At 38.1% G+C, this 16,076-nt stretch overlaps 1 protein-coding gene and 1 long non-coding RNA gene across 5 annotated transcripts in view; one reads left to right on the top strand and one right to left on the bottom strand.

The window, feature by feature from the left end:
• Positions 1 to 16,076, bottom strand: part of LOC135198570 (T-cell activation inhibitor, mitochondrial-like) — a 207,546-nt gene that overhangs the window by 62,991 nt on the left and 128,479 nt on the right. The gene's annotated exons all lie outside the window — the stretch shown is intronic.
• LOC135198573 (uncharacterized) lies at positions 14,540 to 16,039 on the top strand. 2 transcript variants are annotated; one of them, XR_010310841.1, is made up of 5 exons: positions 14,540 to 14,638; positions 14,751 to 14,819; positions 14,921 to 15,060; positions 15,203 to 15,285; positions 15,415 to 16,039. It is a non-coding gene; the product is annotated as an uncharacterized LOC135198573 (long non-coding RNA). The 2 variants fall into 2 exon arrangements; XR_010310840.1 differs by having other exon boundaries at positions 14,921 to 15,285; positions 15,415 to 16,032.

The raw sequence follows: 16,076 nt of genomic DNA, 5'->3' as shown, positions 1-16,076 counted from the left end.
GCTGGAGACGGTCTTCTCGCCCTCTTACTAGTCGAAGGAAAATCCTCTGGAAATCGCTCTGGGCTTGAATCAAAAGCGTCTCCTTTCGGCGCTACCCACGATCTCTTCAGAGGACGAGACTTCGAAGCAGAGCTCCATCCACGCTGGACGAGGAGGAGTCCGACGCAGAAAAACACTCTTCCAGGATGCCTTTTCTACGGCTATCCAAGGCAGCCTGGGTCGTTACTTCAGGGTCTGCCGAAGGGACGCCTGATCGTTGGGGATGCTCCACATCCTCCCTGCGGCTTTTGACATTCCTCCTCCCCTGGTCCTGGGAGTTTGGAAGCGGTCTAGGCCTAGGAGCAATGCGGAGCCGATCAGACGCCCCCTCCACTGCACTGGGGTCACTGTATTCACTGACACTCTTACCTTGTGTTTCCATAGCTTTAAGCTGCTCCTGAAGCTCCCTGATCGAGGATCTCATTTTTTCCATTTCTGAAAATTAATCCTTAGATTCAACACAGGGAGAAGGGGCTGAGGTTATGGGAGAAACATCATCTAGTTGTTAATTTCTGATTCAGGCTCAAAAGAACAAGATCTACTAGAGCTTCTAGCTGACGCTTTCCTAGCTCTATCCTTCTCTCTTTTCTTAATATAAGAAGCTAAATCCTTCCATCCTTGCTCCGAAAGCCCTTCACATTCAGCACAAGTTCTATCAAACGCACATTCAGACCCTCTACATTTACTACAAAGCGTATGAGGATCTACCTCTGCTTTAAACAACCTAGTTCTGCATTCTTCCCTTGCACAAACCCTAAACTTAGGTGTTACTTTAACTTCAGCCATCTTAATAGAAAAAACCAAATCCAAATCCTAATCTAGTCCAAAATAAGCGTATGCCAATCCCGAGAATAAACAAGAGTACTTCACCAAATGAGTCCAACCAATTCTCGGCAAATGAGCAGAATTCCAATCAGGAGAGACCAAACAACAGTTGTTGCCGGCCTCAGCGACAGAGAAAATCTGGCTCAGAAAACGGGAATGGTTGGGATTCCGCCACCCAGCGGCGGGAATGGTAGATCACCTGACCTACCGGTAGCGTGTGCCGCAAGTTTTGAATTCTGTCGGGACGACGGAGTCTATAGCTAAGTATATATCTGCCTGGTAAGTCGCATGTATAAAAGTAAAGTTTTCTTAGGATTTTCTTACGACGTGTCTCAAGAATGGAACCCAAGTCGTAAGCTGGGGTATGTACTTTCCTAATATTAGGCGACCTAGGAAAGGTGTGGCTTTGTCTTTTTAATGAGGGACTAAAATTATTCTTGGTCCTTGTAGAGAGAGTGGTTTATTCATGCTAATTATCAGCAGTTGTGTTGTGGAGGTTTTTCAAGTTACATAAATGGATCAGGACACTAATGGGAACAGATTTCAAAGGATAAAACACTACTTTTCTTAAACTACCTTATTAAAATTAATTTTACAGTACAAAAACTTTTATAAAAAATTATCCTCTAATACTTAACTAAGCCTAACTTAATATTACCCAGACCACCTAAGATCCTAAACTAAATTCCTCTTAACATTAATCTAACTTTAATTTACTTAACGTACTCTTACCACCAAAAGAACCTTAATCTAATATTGGTAGTCAGTCCTACAACTTCCCCACAACTATCAAAAGAACCTTCGTCTAATATACTATCACATCTTAATCCTCAGAATTAAAAATATTCTATTCTTTGAAAGATAACCATCTGAGAAGTCTACTTGCCATTGTCCAGCAAAGATTATTTGAGAACCAAATGACTTTCTCTCTACTTTAAATCGAATTCTGTAAACAACTTCACTGTTGGGCTAATTCACACTACATTTCCTCTTTGGATGTTTTTGAGTTCAATTTATATTTCTCACCCTTCAATCACTTAGAAATGTTTTGTTTAATCAATTCCTTCAGGAACTAAAATAAATTAGATTATAGGTTCCCAAAACTGACTTTCATGCTGAGTCTTCCATATTTCCAATTGAAATGTTCAATAAAACGTCAGTTTTTGTTGTATGCCCATTTATCCAATTAATGACTACACAACAGCAAACTATAAATAATACTTGCTACGAAGCAAAACAAGCTTTCAATGGTCCAAGCAAAGGAGAGCGCAACTCACTCACTCACCCCCATCTATAAAATTGCAGTGAAAAAGAAAAGAAAGACAATCATTAACTAACAATCCCTCACCCACAAGCACAGCATAAGAACATAAAAAAAAAAAATATTAATTCCTAAAAAAACGCGATTCAAAATTGCTTAATTAAAAAAAATAATCAGACTTTTAATCCCAATATTATTTTCATACTACATATACCATTCTCCCCTTGACTAAAATAAAGGAAATCTCATTTTCTTTTTTTTTTTCTCTCTAAACTCCCTTTCTTACTACCCCACTGTACTCCAGAATTGAACCTTGACTTCAGGTCCAAGGTCTCTCATACACTACCTCTTGTATAATGACTTGTACTCCAACCACACTGGACTCACCTAGCCTTGGCTCTGAACTACTTACACCAAGCTCATTTAAACTCTGGAGATTTACGTCTCCTTCAACTTCACCAACACCTGACATGGCTACTATCATCTCTTCCATACTCACATTTATTTCTGCCACCCTTTGCCTCAAGCAATCCAAAATTCCCCATTTACACTCCAGTATTTTTAACTCTTTCTCACTCCCACATTCACTCTTTCATCACTCAGTCAAAGGGAATTTGCACACACTATATGTACCATCTTCTTCACAACTTCTCACACTTCTTCACTTCTCAAACCCCTCAAAATCAAACAACCCATCTTGTGTACTCTCTGCAAACAACTCTGAAAATGTACCCTTACTCTTTCTACTCCTCTTTTTAGGCTTTCTTTTCTGTTCCACTGACACTAGTTGTTTACATCCCCAATTTGTTTCTTCTATTTCTTCACTTTCCTTGTCCTTTTCCTCCATTAATAACTTCCTAATGGATGCTCTAATATGTATTTTGGTGGTTCTCTCCATCTCAACTGATTATGATGTGCTCGTACTACCCTTACATTTCCTTCCTCATTCCTGTCTTCTAGCACATCACTCAATCCAATGGACCAAACTTTTTTTTCACTACATACAGACCGTCATACTTCTCACGCATCTTACTCACTGTCAATCTTCCCTTCTCAAACACTTCCTTCAACTCCTTATTACCTACTCTGAAACTCTCAAACCTTTCATTCACTTGTCTCCACACATCCTCATTCACATCCAACCTCGCTCTCATACCTCTCGTAATTCATTATACTACTCACTTTGAGGTATGCCTGTGCTTTTATGTACTGACTCATTATACATCGCTACTACTCCTCCTTATATCAAATCCCACTCATTCTCTCTATCAGTCACCATTTGTAACATCTCCCTCAGTCCTTATGGTTCATTCGGCCAATCCATTCGCACTCGGCATATATGTTGTTACTATATGCTCGATACCCCAATCTCCCAACATTCGCTCAAAAGGTCTCCCAACAAACTTCTGCCCATTATCACTCAACAAACTCCACCGCCACTAGCAAACCACCAAACACCAAACCAACTGTCACCAACAAACTGCTGAATACTAACACAAAAAACTCCAAACAAGCACCAAGACTACACACCAATTCACAAACATCAGACACAAAAAAATCGCTCTCCAACTCGACAACCACAAATACACACAAGCACGACAGAACTCGATTACTAAAATACCCAAAACTTATGTGAAATGCACATAAACGACTCTACTGGCTGACCACCTCTCACTCTGATTGCCTTCATTGACTGACTGCTTCTCACTGACTCCGAATGCTTGGTGAACGAGCCAAAATGCGCACCAAACAAGCAGTTTACTCATCAACCACCCATTCATCATTCACACACCCTCTCTCTCAAAACAAAATAAAAAAACAGACACAAACCTTCCCCATACTATCTTAACAATAATAATAAACATAAAAATACAATATACGTAATAAATACACTAAACATCCCAGACCCTTCCTATCGCTTCCGACGAATGCAAACAACCCAACAAGACAACAGACGAAACAACCAGCCTCCCTCTCTCTCTCTCTCTCTCTCTCTCTCTCTCTCTCTCTCTCTCTCTCTCTCTCTCTCACACACAAGCAACCCTTTAGAATGTTGCCAAATGCAACTCATCCATCAATTCCCCCATAATGCAATATCAGTGTCATTATGCCAAAAACAGGAAATTTTTATTGAGTGGGTTCAACTTTACCTATTTATAAGTCTAATGTCATTAAGTCTTTCTGATGTAGCCTACTGCCTTCTTGGAAGAATTATCAGCATCATTATGCTAAAAACAGGAAATTTGGTTTTTGGAGGGTTCCCCAGCCCCCGGCCGGTGTTTCCCCACATTTTCAGAGCGCCGACCATTTCCCAAAAATTTATAGTGTAAAATATGACACTTATTCTCTAAGTTAAGGATTTATGAGTATACCTAGGCAGGCCATGTTGTGCAGTTTGTTTTGGGCACAGTGTGCACTCTCCGGTACAAAATGGATTTTTAAGGCAATTTTTTCTACTAATAGGTCAATATTCATCCACCTCACCCTACCTAGCAATGTTGGGTGATTAGTTTTCACGGTAGATGTTTAAAAAATTTATGCATGAACGAAGGTCTCAGCTCAGAAAGGACGATGCGTAAACAACTTTCCCTCCTCCTTTCTGGGACAGAACAGCAGACAATAGTGGAATTGGTCTTTTAACCTGTTGTTGAAGTAATAAGAACCAATGCCTGTTTGGCCAATTTGGGGCTATCTATAACATAAGCTGTTCTGAAAACCTTCGAAATCTGGGACAGTGGAAGAAAAAAATGTATCGTCCTCCACTTGTTCCAGTCTTGTAAGAAGACATCTCTTGCAGTTGCTTCACTGCCCAAGTTCAGAAACACATATGTACTACATACTGAAAGTTTGTGATTCTCGTATGTGGCGAACCGGTCCACTTCCGGTTGTGGAAACATGGTTATTGTTTGAAAAGAGTGGTTGTCCATCATCCACTCTGTTGAGGCTGTCATTTTTCTTAATAGAGAGTCTATTACAACGAGAGACCCTATGAGGTGAATTGCAGAGAGGTGCCACTTCTTTACTTGTGCCCTCTGAAGGTTGGCTAGCATTATCATATTGAGAGGTGAGTGTGATCCTGATCTCTTGATGCAAGATACTGCAGTTGTGTTGTCTAGAACCAACAAAATACTTATGCTGTTTCTGGAGGTTTGAGTTTTTTAAGAGACAAAAAGACAGCCATCAGCTCCAGGAAATTGATATGACAATTCCTCACAGTAGCTGACCACCTCCCTGCCACTTGACAATCCTTCCAATGTCTTCCCCAACCTGTCAAAAATGTATCTCTGTGTATTGTCACTTACAGATGGAGGTGTCAGGGTGACTGGTTTCACCAGAGATTCCTTCCAGGTCAAAGCCAAAGTATCTCCCTAACTTTATGATTCTTTTGGCTAGATCAGTTTTGCTTCTTTTTTCTTGTATGCAAGCCAAAATCTACTCACGTTTTCCAATTGCAGTTTGAGTATTGGATCTATTACTGATGCAAATTGCAGCAGACCCATCATATGTTCTAATTACCATCTGGAAACTCTGGGATATGCCATGAACCCTTCTGTTCTGAGTTTTGATGGGGAGAGAGAACAGGCCCTGAAGAGTATCCCAACACAGTCCCAGCTACTAAAAGCATCTGCTGGAAGTGGGGTGGGATTTTTCCAATATATTATCAAACTTTTTGACTGGAGTCTATTGACCACTGCTCTTGGGTTTTTTTCACGCTATCTTTTCTTGTGAACAACCAGATTAACCAGTCATCTAAGTAAGCTATTAGTTTTATTCCTTCTTTTCTGAGTTCTTGGACAACTAACATTACTAATTTTGTAAAAATTCTTGGGGGCAATGTTTAGCCCAAAAGGCATGACTTTGAACCTGTACATACGTATCTGGCCAATACCCTTAACTTTCAAGTTTATAAGTTTCCACAATCTTCAATGAAAAAATTTAGAATCGAAGCAATTTTTAGTAATTTTGAGGTAATGTTCTTGGTCTTTTACCAGCCTGATTGTAAACAAGATGGCCGATGAGTATGTGCTACAGGCACTTCTTCCAGATTTTTGACATGGCAAAAACTGGGTTTAGCCTCGCTGAAGATAAGAGAAAATGCCCTCTTGTCCTTTGAGTGCATTACAATCCATCATATGTCATAGTGTTTATCATTACAACACAATACACAGCTACAAGACCAAGTTAAAAGACATTTCTTTGATATTAGTCAGGTCACCATGGAGCTCTGCCACACCATGGAGGGGTAACTTATTGAGGACGAAACAAGCAACTACACTATCAAAAAATTATATGTATTACTAAAATCCACACTGCAACAAACTTGAAAAGGAGTTGAAAACAAGAGTCCTGTGGAAACCCTGGATACTAGGTATAATTACCATGGTGGCTGGTACCTGAGAGGAAATATTTTCTGCGGTCCCCAAGACTAGGACACTCTGCCAGGTAGTAGTTGTCAAAAAAAATTGGGGTTGACCCACAATTAAGTACCAAGGTATTAAACTTGTGTGGCCCATTCTCAGATGGCAAAAGGATATTATTCATCTATGTACTTTTTTTACACGAAGAAAGAACTGATCAAGTATGAAATTTACAGCATTCTGTAGATATTAACCCTCTTACGCCGGAGCGGTAAATAAAATTTTGTCTCCCGTGTGCCGGAGGGGTTTCGGAGTGAGCGCGGAAGCGGAAAAAATATTTTTTTTAAAAAAATCACAGCAAGCTTAGTTTTCAAGATTGAGAGTTCATTTTTGGCTCCTTTTTTTGTCATTGCCTGAAGTTTAGTATGCAACCATCAGAAATGAAAAAAATTATCATTATCATATATAAATAATGCGATATATGATAGCGCAAAAACGAAATTTCATATATAATTGTATTCAAATCGCGCTGTGCGCAAAACGGTTAAAGGTAACAAGTTACTTTTTTTCGTTGTAATGTACACTAAATTGCAATCATTTTGGTATATAACACATTGTAAAACGATAAAAGCAACACAGAGAAAATATTATCACAAAATAATGCATGAATTCGTAACGCCGGGATGTAAACAAATATTTTTTTCAAAAATTCACCATAAATCTAAATAGTCCTAGAGACTTCCAATTTCTTTCAAAAAGAAGACAAATGATTGAATATTGCTATACTGTAAGAGTATTAGCTTACAATTGCAGTTTTCAACCATATCTGACGAGTTAAAGTTGACCGAATGTCGAATTTTTTTATATATATTTTTTATATGCAATTATTTCAGAAATAAGAAAAGCTACAACCTTCAAATATTTTTCGTTTTATTTTACATGAAATTGCGCACATTTTCATATATAAAACTCTATGAAATGCCTAATATGAAACGGAGCAAATATTCCGAGAATGGGACGTACGTATTTCGGAGATTTGTGGCGGAGAATCCGCGCGCGGAGGGAAGGAAAGATTTTTTTTTAAATTCACCATAAATCTAAATATTTTGCTAGAGACTTCGAATTTGTTTCAAGATTAAGATAAATGACTGAATATTACTAGACTGTAAGAGTTTTAGCTTACAATTGCATTTTTCGACCATTTCGGTAGAGTCAAAGTTCACCGAACGTGGTTTTTTTTTCTATTTATCGTGATTTAAATGCAAATATTTCAAAAATGAGAAAAGCTACAACCTTCAATTATTTTTAATTGTATACTACATGAAATTGCGCACATTTTCATATATAAAACTTTATGTAACGGCTAATTTAAAATGGTGCAAACATTACCACAATCGCACGTATGATTTTTTCGGAAGAGTTACCGCGCGGACGTAAAGAAAATGTTATTTTTTTCATAAATTCACCATAAATCGAAATATTGTGCTAGAGACTTCCAATTTATTGCAAAATGAAGGTAAATGCTTGAATACTACTAGAATATAAGCGTTTTAGCTTACAATTGCGTTTTTAGACCATTTCGGTAGAGTCAAGTTGACCGAAGGTTGAAATTTTGGCAATTATTGTTATCTATATGAAAATATCTCAAAACTGATTAAAGCTACAACCATGGGTTGTTTTTAGTTGTATTTTGCATGAAATTGCGCACATTTCCATATATAAAACTTTATATAACGGCTAATTTTAAAATGGTGCAAACATTACCACAATCGCATGTATGATTTTTTTCGGAAGAGTTACCGCGCGGACGTAAGGAAAAAGTTTTTTCATAAATTCACCATAAATCGAAATATTGTGCTAGAGACTTCCAATTAGTAGCAAAATTAAGGTAAATGATTGAATATTACTAGAATATAAGCGTTTTAGCTTACAATTGCGTTTTTCGACCATTTTGGTAGAGTCAAAGTTGACCGAAGGTTGAAATTTTGGCAATTATCGTTATTTATATAAAAATATCTCAAAACTGATAAAAGCTACAATCAGGAGTATTTTATTATTGTATTCTACATAAAAATGCGCACATTTTCATATATAATACTTCATGTAACAGCTAATTTACAATGGTACAAAAATTATGTCAAAGTGACGAAATAATTTCCGAGATGTGTCACAGATACTTTTTAGTGCGGCAAGAAAGAAATTCGCGCTTGCGCGCCTGCGTAACAATTGTAAACAAAACAACACCTTGATCCGTGAACTCCCAGCATCCCCCAAGGCGCGTGATTCAAAAGTTTTAGGCTGGTAGGCCTATAAGTATTTTTCCGCAAATTTCAAAAAAAACTTTTGTAAGTCGACGTAAAATACGTCCTTACAGACCTTACAGACTTACATCTTGTTCGGGTTGCCCCAGGTCCCTCAGTGTGAGGCACCTCTAATGTCTACCAGAGAGTTGCTAGTACATCTTCCGGTATATTTTGCATCTTCCAATCTTGGATGGTCTGGGATGCAGTTTAGATATTTGTCGAGCTTATTCTTAAACACATCTACGCTCACTCCTGATATATTCCTCAGATGAGCTGGCAACGCATTGAATAGACGCTGCATTATCGATGCTGGTGCGTAGTGGATTAATGTCCTGTGTGCTTTCCTTATTTTTCCTGGTATATTTTTGGGCACTATTAATCTACCTCTGCTTGCTCTTTCTGATATTTTTAGTTCCATGATATTTTCTGCTATTCCTTCTATCTGTTTCCATGCCTGAATTATCATGTAGCGTTCTCTTCTCCTTTCCAGACTATATAATTTTAAGAATTGTAGTCTTTCCCAGTAGTCTAGGTCCTTAACTTCTTCTATTCTAGCTGTAAAGGACCTTTGTACACTCTCTATTTGTGCAATATCCTTTTGATAGTGTGTACCAATATCATATTGCAATATTCAAGTGGGACTACGAACATATGTTTTATAAAGCATAATCATGTGTTCAGCTTTTCTTGTTTTGAAGTGCCGTAACAACATTCCCATTTTTGCTTTACATTTTGCCAACAGAGTTGCTATTTGATCATTGCATAACATGTTCCTATTCATCATCACACCAAGGTCTTTAACTGCTTCCTTATTTGTGATGGTCTCATTATTAGGTCCCTTATATGCATATAGCTTTCTTTCTCTGTCTCCATAATTTATTGATTCAAATTTATCAGAGTTAAATACCATCCTATTTACCTCTGCCCAATCATATACTTTGTTAAGGTCTCTTTGTAGAGCGTTCCTATCTTCATCACAAGTAATTTCTCTACTTATTCTTGTGTCATCTGCGAAACTACTCACTACCGAATCCTTAACATTATTGTCTATGTCTTCAATCATAATAACAAACAGTATTGCAGCTAACACCGTACCTTGCGGCACACCGGATATTACCTTGGCTTCATCCGATTTCTCGTCGTTTGCAATAACTATCTGTTTTCTGTTGTGTAAAAATTCTTTTAACCATCTTCCTACTTTATCCACGATATTGTGTTTTCTAATTTTCTTCGCTAATATATTATGGTCTACTTTATCAAAAGCTTTTGCAAAGTCTAAATAAACCACATCTGTTTCATTTCCGCTTTTCATATTTTTGAATATGTTTTCACGGTGGACTAACAGTTGGGTTTGTGTACTTTTTCCGGGTACGAAACCATGTTGTCCTTTATTAAACAAATTATTTTTTATTAAATGTTTCATAATATTTTTCTTCATTACCCTTTCATACACTTTCATTATATGTGATGTTAGACTCACAGGCCTATAATTACTTGCCTCTAGTCTTGATCCACTTTTGAAAGTAGGGGTAATATACGCTAATTTGTGCTCATCATATATCTTGCCTGTATCTACACTTTGTCTTAATAATATTGCAAGTGGCTTTGCGATAGAATGAACTACTTTCTTTAACAAAATAGCAGGAATTCCATCAGGCCCTGCAGCAGCTCCATTTTTAATTTCATTAATAGCCTGCACAATATCAGCTTCATTAATATCTATGTCAGCTAAATATTCACTATTTTCATCCCTTACTTCTATATCATTATCTTCATTATCTATTCTAGGGGTGAATTCTCTCTTATATCGTTCTGCCAGTATGTTGCAAATTTCCTTTTTTTCATTCGTTAATCTCCCTTCAATTCTCAGAGGGCCTATTTCTATTCTTCTTTTATTCATCTTCTTCGCATATGAGTATAATAGTTTGGGGTTTTGCTTGATATTTAATAGGGTTTTTTCTTCCAAGTCCCGTTTTTCATTTTCTTTTGATTGTATAATCTTTTTTTCTGCATTTTCTATCTTACTTTTTAGTTCTATAACTTTCCATGCATTTTTTTCTTTTGCAAGACCTTTTTTCCACTTTCTGATTTTCTGGAACAAGATTCTTCTGTCTCTTGGTGTGCATGAATGATGTTTACTTTTCTTCTTCGGTATATATTTTTCCACCAGTCGGCACACGGGAGACAAAAAATGTAGACGTAAAATACGTCCAGTCGGCGTAAGAGGGTTAACAACAAACCCATTTTACTTCTATTGGCATTAGTTAGATTTCTTTTTAATCCTGCATGTCTGCATTCAATTATGCAGTAAAAACTGAGACTAGATTCCACCATTACAACTACACCCATAGGTACTCAATCATAATTTTAACATCATCATTACTTGGATAAATAAGGTCAACAGTTACGAGTTTTTCCTTTTAACTTGAGTGTATACAGTAATATCATAATGTATACAGGCAGTCCCCGGCTTACGACGGTTCCGGCTTACGACGTTCCGAGGTTACGACGCTTTTTCTTAAATATTCAATGGAAATTCCGTCCTGGGTTACGACGCTTGTTCCGAGGTTACGACGCTGACGCTTCCGACGCTCCGAGTTAACGACGCTTTTAAAAAACGCATGCTATGATAAAAATCCTTTATAGTTTAGCACAGTACATAATAAAAATATGTTTTTGGTTACATTACAACAAAAATTTTGAGGTTATGATGATTTTTGACACTTTTTTTTTTGTATTTTTTGAATTTTTTTAGTGACGCCGCATATGCGGAACTAGTTTCGGGCGAATGAATACACTATGCAATGAATACATAGGGGATGCGCAGTTTAAAACAGTCCAAAAGCGCAAATATAATGAAAAATCATTGCTTGTTTCCAGTACATAATTAAAAAAACTAAGTTTCTGGTTAGATTACAACACAAATTCCAAGGTTACGACGTTTTGTTATGCTTTTTAACGATACCTCATATGCAGAACTAGTTTTTGAGCGGAGGTGCATAAATTAATTAACGCTATTAAACTGTATGGTAAATTGACCGAACAACGACCTCGGACGGTCGAGGACGCCAAGCGTAACAATACGAAAGGACGCCACTTCAATCGCGTGCCTGCCTGCATTTCACTAGGTTGTGTGCTGAGACGTTGCTGAAATTCCTTGCCATTTTCGCAAATTTACAATGGCTCCTAAACGCCAAAGTACTTCCTCCATGATGATGTTCATCCAAGAAGAGGAAGGTCATCACGATGGAGTCAAATATGACGTGATCAAAGCGTTCGGAGAAGGGAGAAACTAACACCGAAATAGGCCGTTCTTTAGGCTTGAGCAGGACCACGGTGGTAACCATTGTGAAGGATAAGGAACGTATTCTGAAGCATGTTAAGGATGCTGCACCGATGAAGTCAACGGTGATAAACGAGAAGCAACGTAGCCAGAGCATTGTTGAAATGGAGAAATTGCTCATGATCTGGACTGGAGGACCAGAACACAGCGACGTTTGTTCCGGTTGAGCTTAAGTGTGATCCAGGAGAAGGCTAGAGCGCTGCATGAGGCAGTAGTGAAAAAGTTTGGCGAAGGCAGTGCTGGTGGTGAATTTTCCGCGAGTAGAGGTTGGTTTAACCGTTTTAAGGCTCGTGCAAATTTGCATAATGTGAAGCTGCAAGGTGAAGCTGCTAGTGCTGATAGCGAAGCAGCAGAAAGTTTTCCAGGTGGTTTGGCTGAGATAATTAAGGATGGTGGTTACACGGCTGACCAAGTCTTTAATGTGGATGAGACTGGATTATTTTGGAAAAGAATGCCAAATCGAACGTACCTTTCCAAGGAGGAGAAAGTCAGCACCTGGCCATAAAGCTGGAAAGGAGCGACTGACTTTGCTGTTTGGGGCCAATGCAAGTGGTGATTTGAAACTGAAGCCCTTCCCTTGCTGGTGTATTTGGCCGAGAATCCCAGGGCTTTCAAGGGCATTTTCAAGAGTCAACTCCCTGTGATTTGGAAATCTAACAAGAAGGCGTGGGTTACCTTAATGGTCTTCGAAGATTGGTTCAATGACCATTTCGTGCCAGCAGTGGAGCGGTATTTGACTTCGAAGGGTCTGCCTTTTAAGGCCCTCTTAGTCCTGGACAATGCCCCTGGTCACCCTTCAAATTTGAGCGACATGCATCCTAATGTGAAGGTGGTGTACCTCCCACCCAATACCACATCGCTGATACAGCCAATGGAACCAAGGGAGTAATAGCTAATTTCAAGGCTTACTACCTTAGAAGGACCATACGTTTTGCTTTGAGGGCCATAGAAGCTAACAAGGAGTTGACACTGAAGCAATTCTGGAAGGGCTACAACATTGCAGATGCAGTGAAGAACATTGCAAGTGCTTGGGACGAGGTGAAGACGACCACTTTAAATGGGGCCTGGAGGAAACTGTGTCCACAGTTTTGTGCACAGTTTTTGAAGGCTTTGACCAGGCAGAAGACGTCGAGACTGTGACGAGGAAGATCGTAGGGCTAAGCAAGAGGCTGAAAATAGATCTTGAACCTGATGATGTAACAGAGCTGCTGGCTTTCCCATGGAGAGGGAATTGTCTGCAGAGGACCTTTTTCTTACTAGAACTTGAACAACAAATGATTGAGGAAGAGGAGGCGGCACCAGAGCCAAAACCCAGGTCATTAACTGTGAAAGGCTTGTCAGAGGGTTTTTACTCATCTGGAGAGAGCCTTGGCTTCTTTTGAGGCAGAAGACCCTAACGTTTCTAGGTTTGACAAAATCAAGAGAGGAATCATGGATTTGGTGACTTTCTACAAGGAGACCCTGAAGGAGAAGCAGACGAAGAGAAGTGTGCAGTCCAGGCTTGACACTTTCTTTCACAAGTCTCCAGTACCACCACCTCCCACTCCTAGTCCTGGTAAGGAATTCTGAACTGTTTTACTAATTTATGTGTTTACATAGTGTACATATAAAAATGTGTTAATTTTTTAATGTAACAACTAAATGTAAGAGTAAATTGTAACTTCATTAATTTTCATCATTTGTAATTTTATTGCAGAAGTGGTGACAGTTCCAGATCCCCCGTACTACCTGTGACAGTTCCAGATCTCCCTGTACTACCTGTGACAGTTCCAGATCTCCCTGTACTACCTGTGACAGTTCCAGATCCCCTGTACCTGGACCCTCTGTATCAGCCCGCCCACCTGTACGTGTACAATCAGGTAAGCAATTTCATTTTTCTCATTTTCATGTGGAAATTGTTTACACCCTCATACATACGTACACTAACTTACATAGTGGTACAATGTGTTTGATGTTGCATAACCTTATTATTTTTTTTTTTTTCATTTCAGACCCCTTTGATAGTGACAGTGACCCAGATGACCCTGAGCCTTTCCATGGTTTTGATGCCTCGCCCTATACATCAGGTAAGGAATCCTTAACAAATTTGTATAAAATGTTTTATAAATTGCTAATAGAAATTTTATTAAAAGTGTACATATGCTACAATTACATCCACCTTATAATATATTTATGTACCCTATCATTCTTTCCAGATGTAGATGTTCCCTCATCAGTTGATACGAGTATCACCTCTCCAGAGCCCAAATCAGTTGATACGAGTAGTATCACCTCTCCCATTCCTCAGGTAAAAGAATTCTTCATTTTTATATTGAACATACGTATTACACACTACATATGTCAAACAGTAATAACATGTGCAGTAGTTTACAGTAGTAGTAACTATCATTTTATATATTTTTTATCATTCCAGACTCCCAAGCACCTGCCCATCCCACTCCATAGCCCAGCCACCCACTCTCATGTACCATATGGCCATCCCAGTAAGCAAGCCAACCACTAGAATTTGGTAAGGACATTTTTTTTTATTAATGTTTTATTATTACATATTGTAATATACCATGTTATGTATGTAACATACATACTATATAATCATATGTACTATTACATTATCATTCCAGACTGGCATGCACCTGTGACTTACATAAACCAGACCTCTACATAGCCTACATGTCTTCATTTTGCTGAAGGTAAGGAATTCTCAGTTGTGTTTAATGTTTGCATACGTACAATAAATTTTGTACACCTAAGTGGTTACATACTGTCCTTTAATATTAATTCTTCATTCCAGACTGCCCATCATCCTAGCCTGTTATCTGTGATAAAGCACACTGAAGTTAGGTTTGGAATGCATCCTTATCATGAATGCTCTACACCTCCACCTCCATCTCCCACAACCTAGGTAACAGCTTTGAGACTCACTAAAAGTTGGTAAGTTATGTAAGGAATTTCTAAATTAAGTTTTATACTACATGTTATATGTGATATTAAACCACTGTATGGTGCATATTACTGTATGTAACTTACTATGCATAGAGTACTTACTGACAAAATTATTTTTTGTACATTCCAGAACCCCCTGAATGATGTAGGCTATGGGGCCACATAAGACTTTGTCCATCCAGGGTTACATTGAACGACAACTTTAAACTAAAAGTAAGGAATTAATTAACATACATTAACTCTTTTAGTACTCTTGATATATCTACAGTAATTAACATATTGCATTCACAACTTTCTGTAGTGTATATTTTGTACACTAATTTTGTTACTTTTTCCTTCCAGAACCAACATTTTTCACACAACTCCAGGTTGTTACTAACAAATTACTACTACAAGTGTCATCAAGGGATAACTACAAGTAGAAGCACCATTTTTGGATGGAAAAAACCCTTCAGGAAAGTATACGTATCACATGTAACATGTAGTGTAACAAAGTATGAACAGTAAGGTTTTTACATACAGTAGTACTACATATTACATACGTACATAACTTTTTTTTACAGGAATTTCCAACCAAGTTTGATTATGTACATACATGTTATAAACCACTGTACGTATGGTTACTGTATGTAACTTACTAAACATACATAACATGACTTAACTTTGATACTTTTTTGGTACATTCCAGAAAACCAGGACCCCCTCCATGATGCAGGCTATGGGGCCACATAAAACTTTGTCCAGGGTTACTAGTACATAACATAGCACGACAACTGTAAACTATGTACTACTGTACTAAAGGTAAGGAATTATACATAGTAGTAAACATACATTAAGTAAGTTTTATACGTACATACTAAAAAAAAGTGACCAAGATCTCTCACATGGGATAAGTGATCAAGGTCCCTCATGGAATTACATACTGTACACTCCCTGCTGAACAGGGGGTGTAGACCAATCATTTACAATATGCATACCAGTTGATATTAAACCACTGTATGGTG

This window comes from Macrobrachium nipponense, chromosome 22, assembly GCF_015104395.2.
Source record: "Macrobrachium nipponense isolate FS-2020 chromosome 22, ASM1510439v2, whole genome shotgun sequence".
Lineage (NCBI taxonomy): Eukaryota > Metazoa > Arthropoda > Malacostraca > Decapoda > Palaemonidae > Macrobrachium > Macrobrachium nipponense.
The sequence above is the reverse complement of the archived record's forward strand: the minus strand, read 5'-3'. Positions and strand labels throughout refer to the sequence as shown.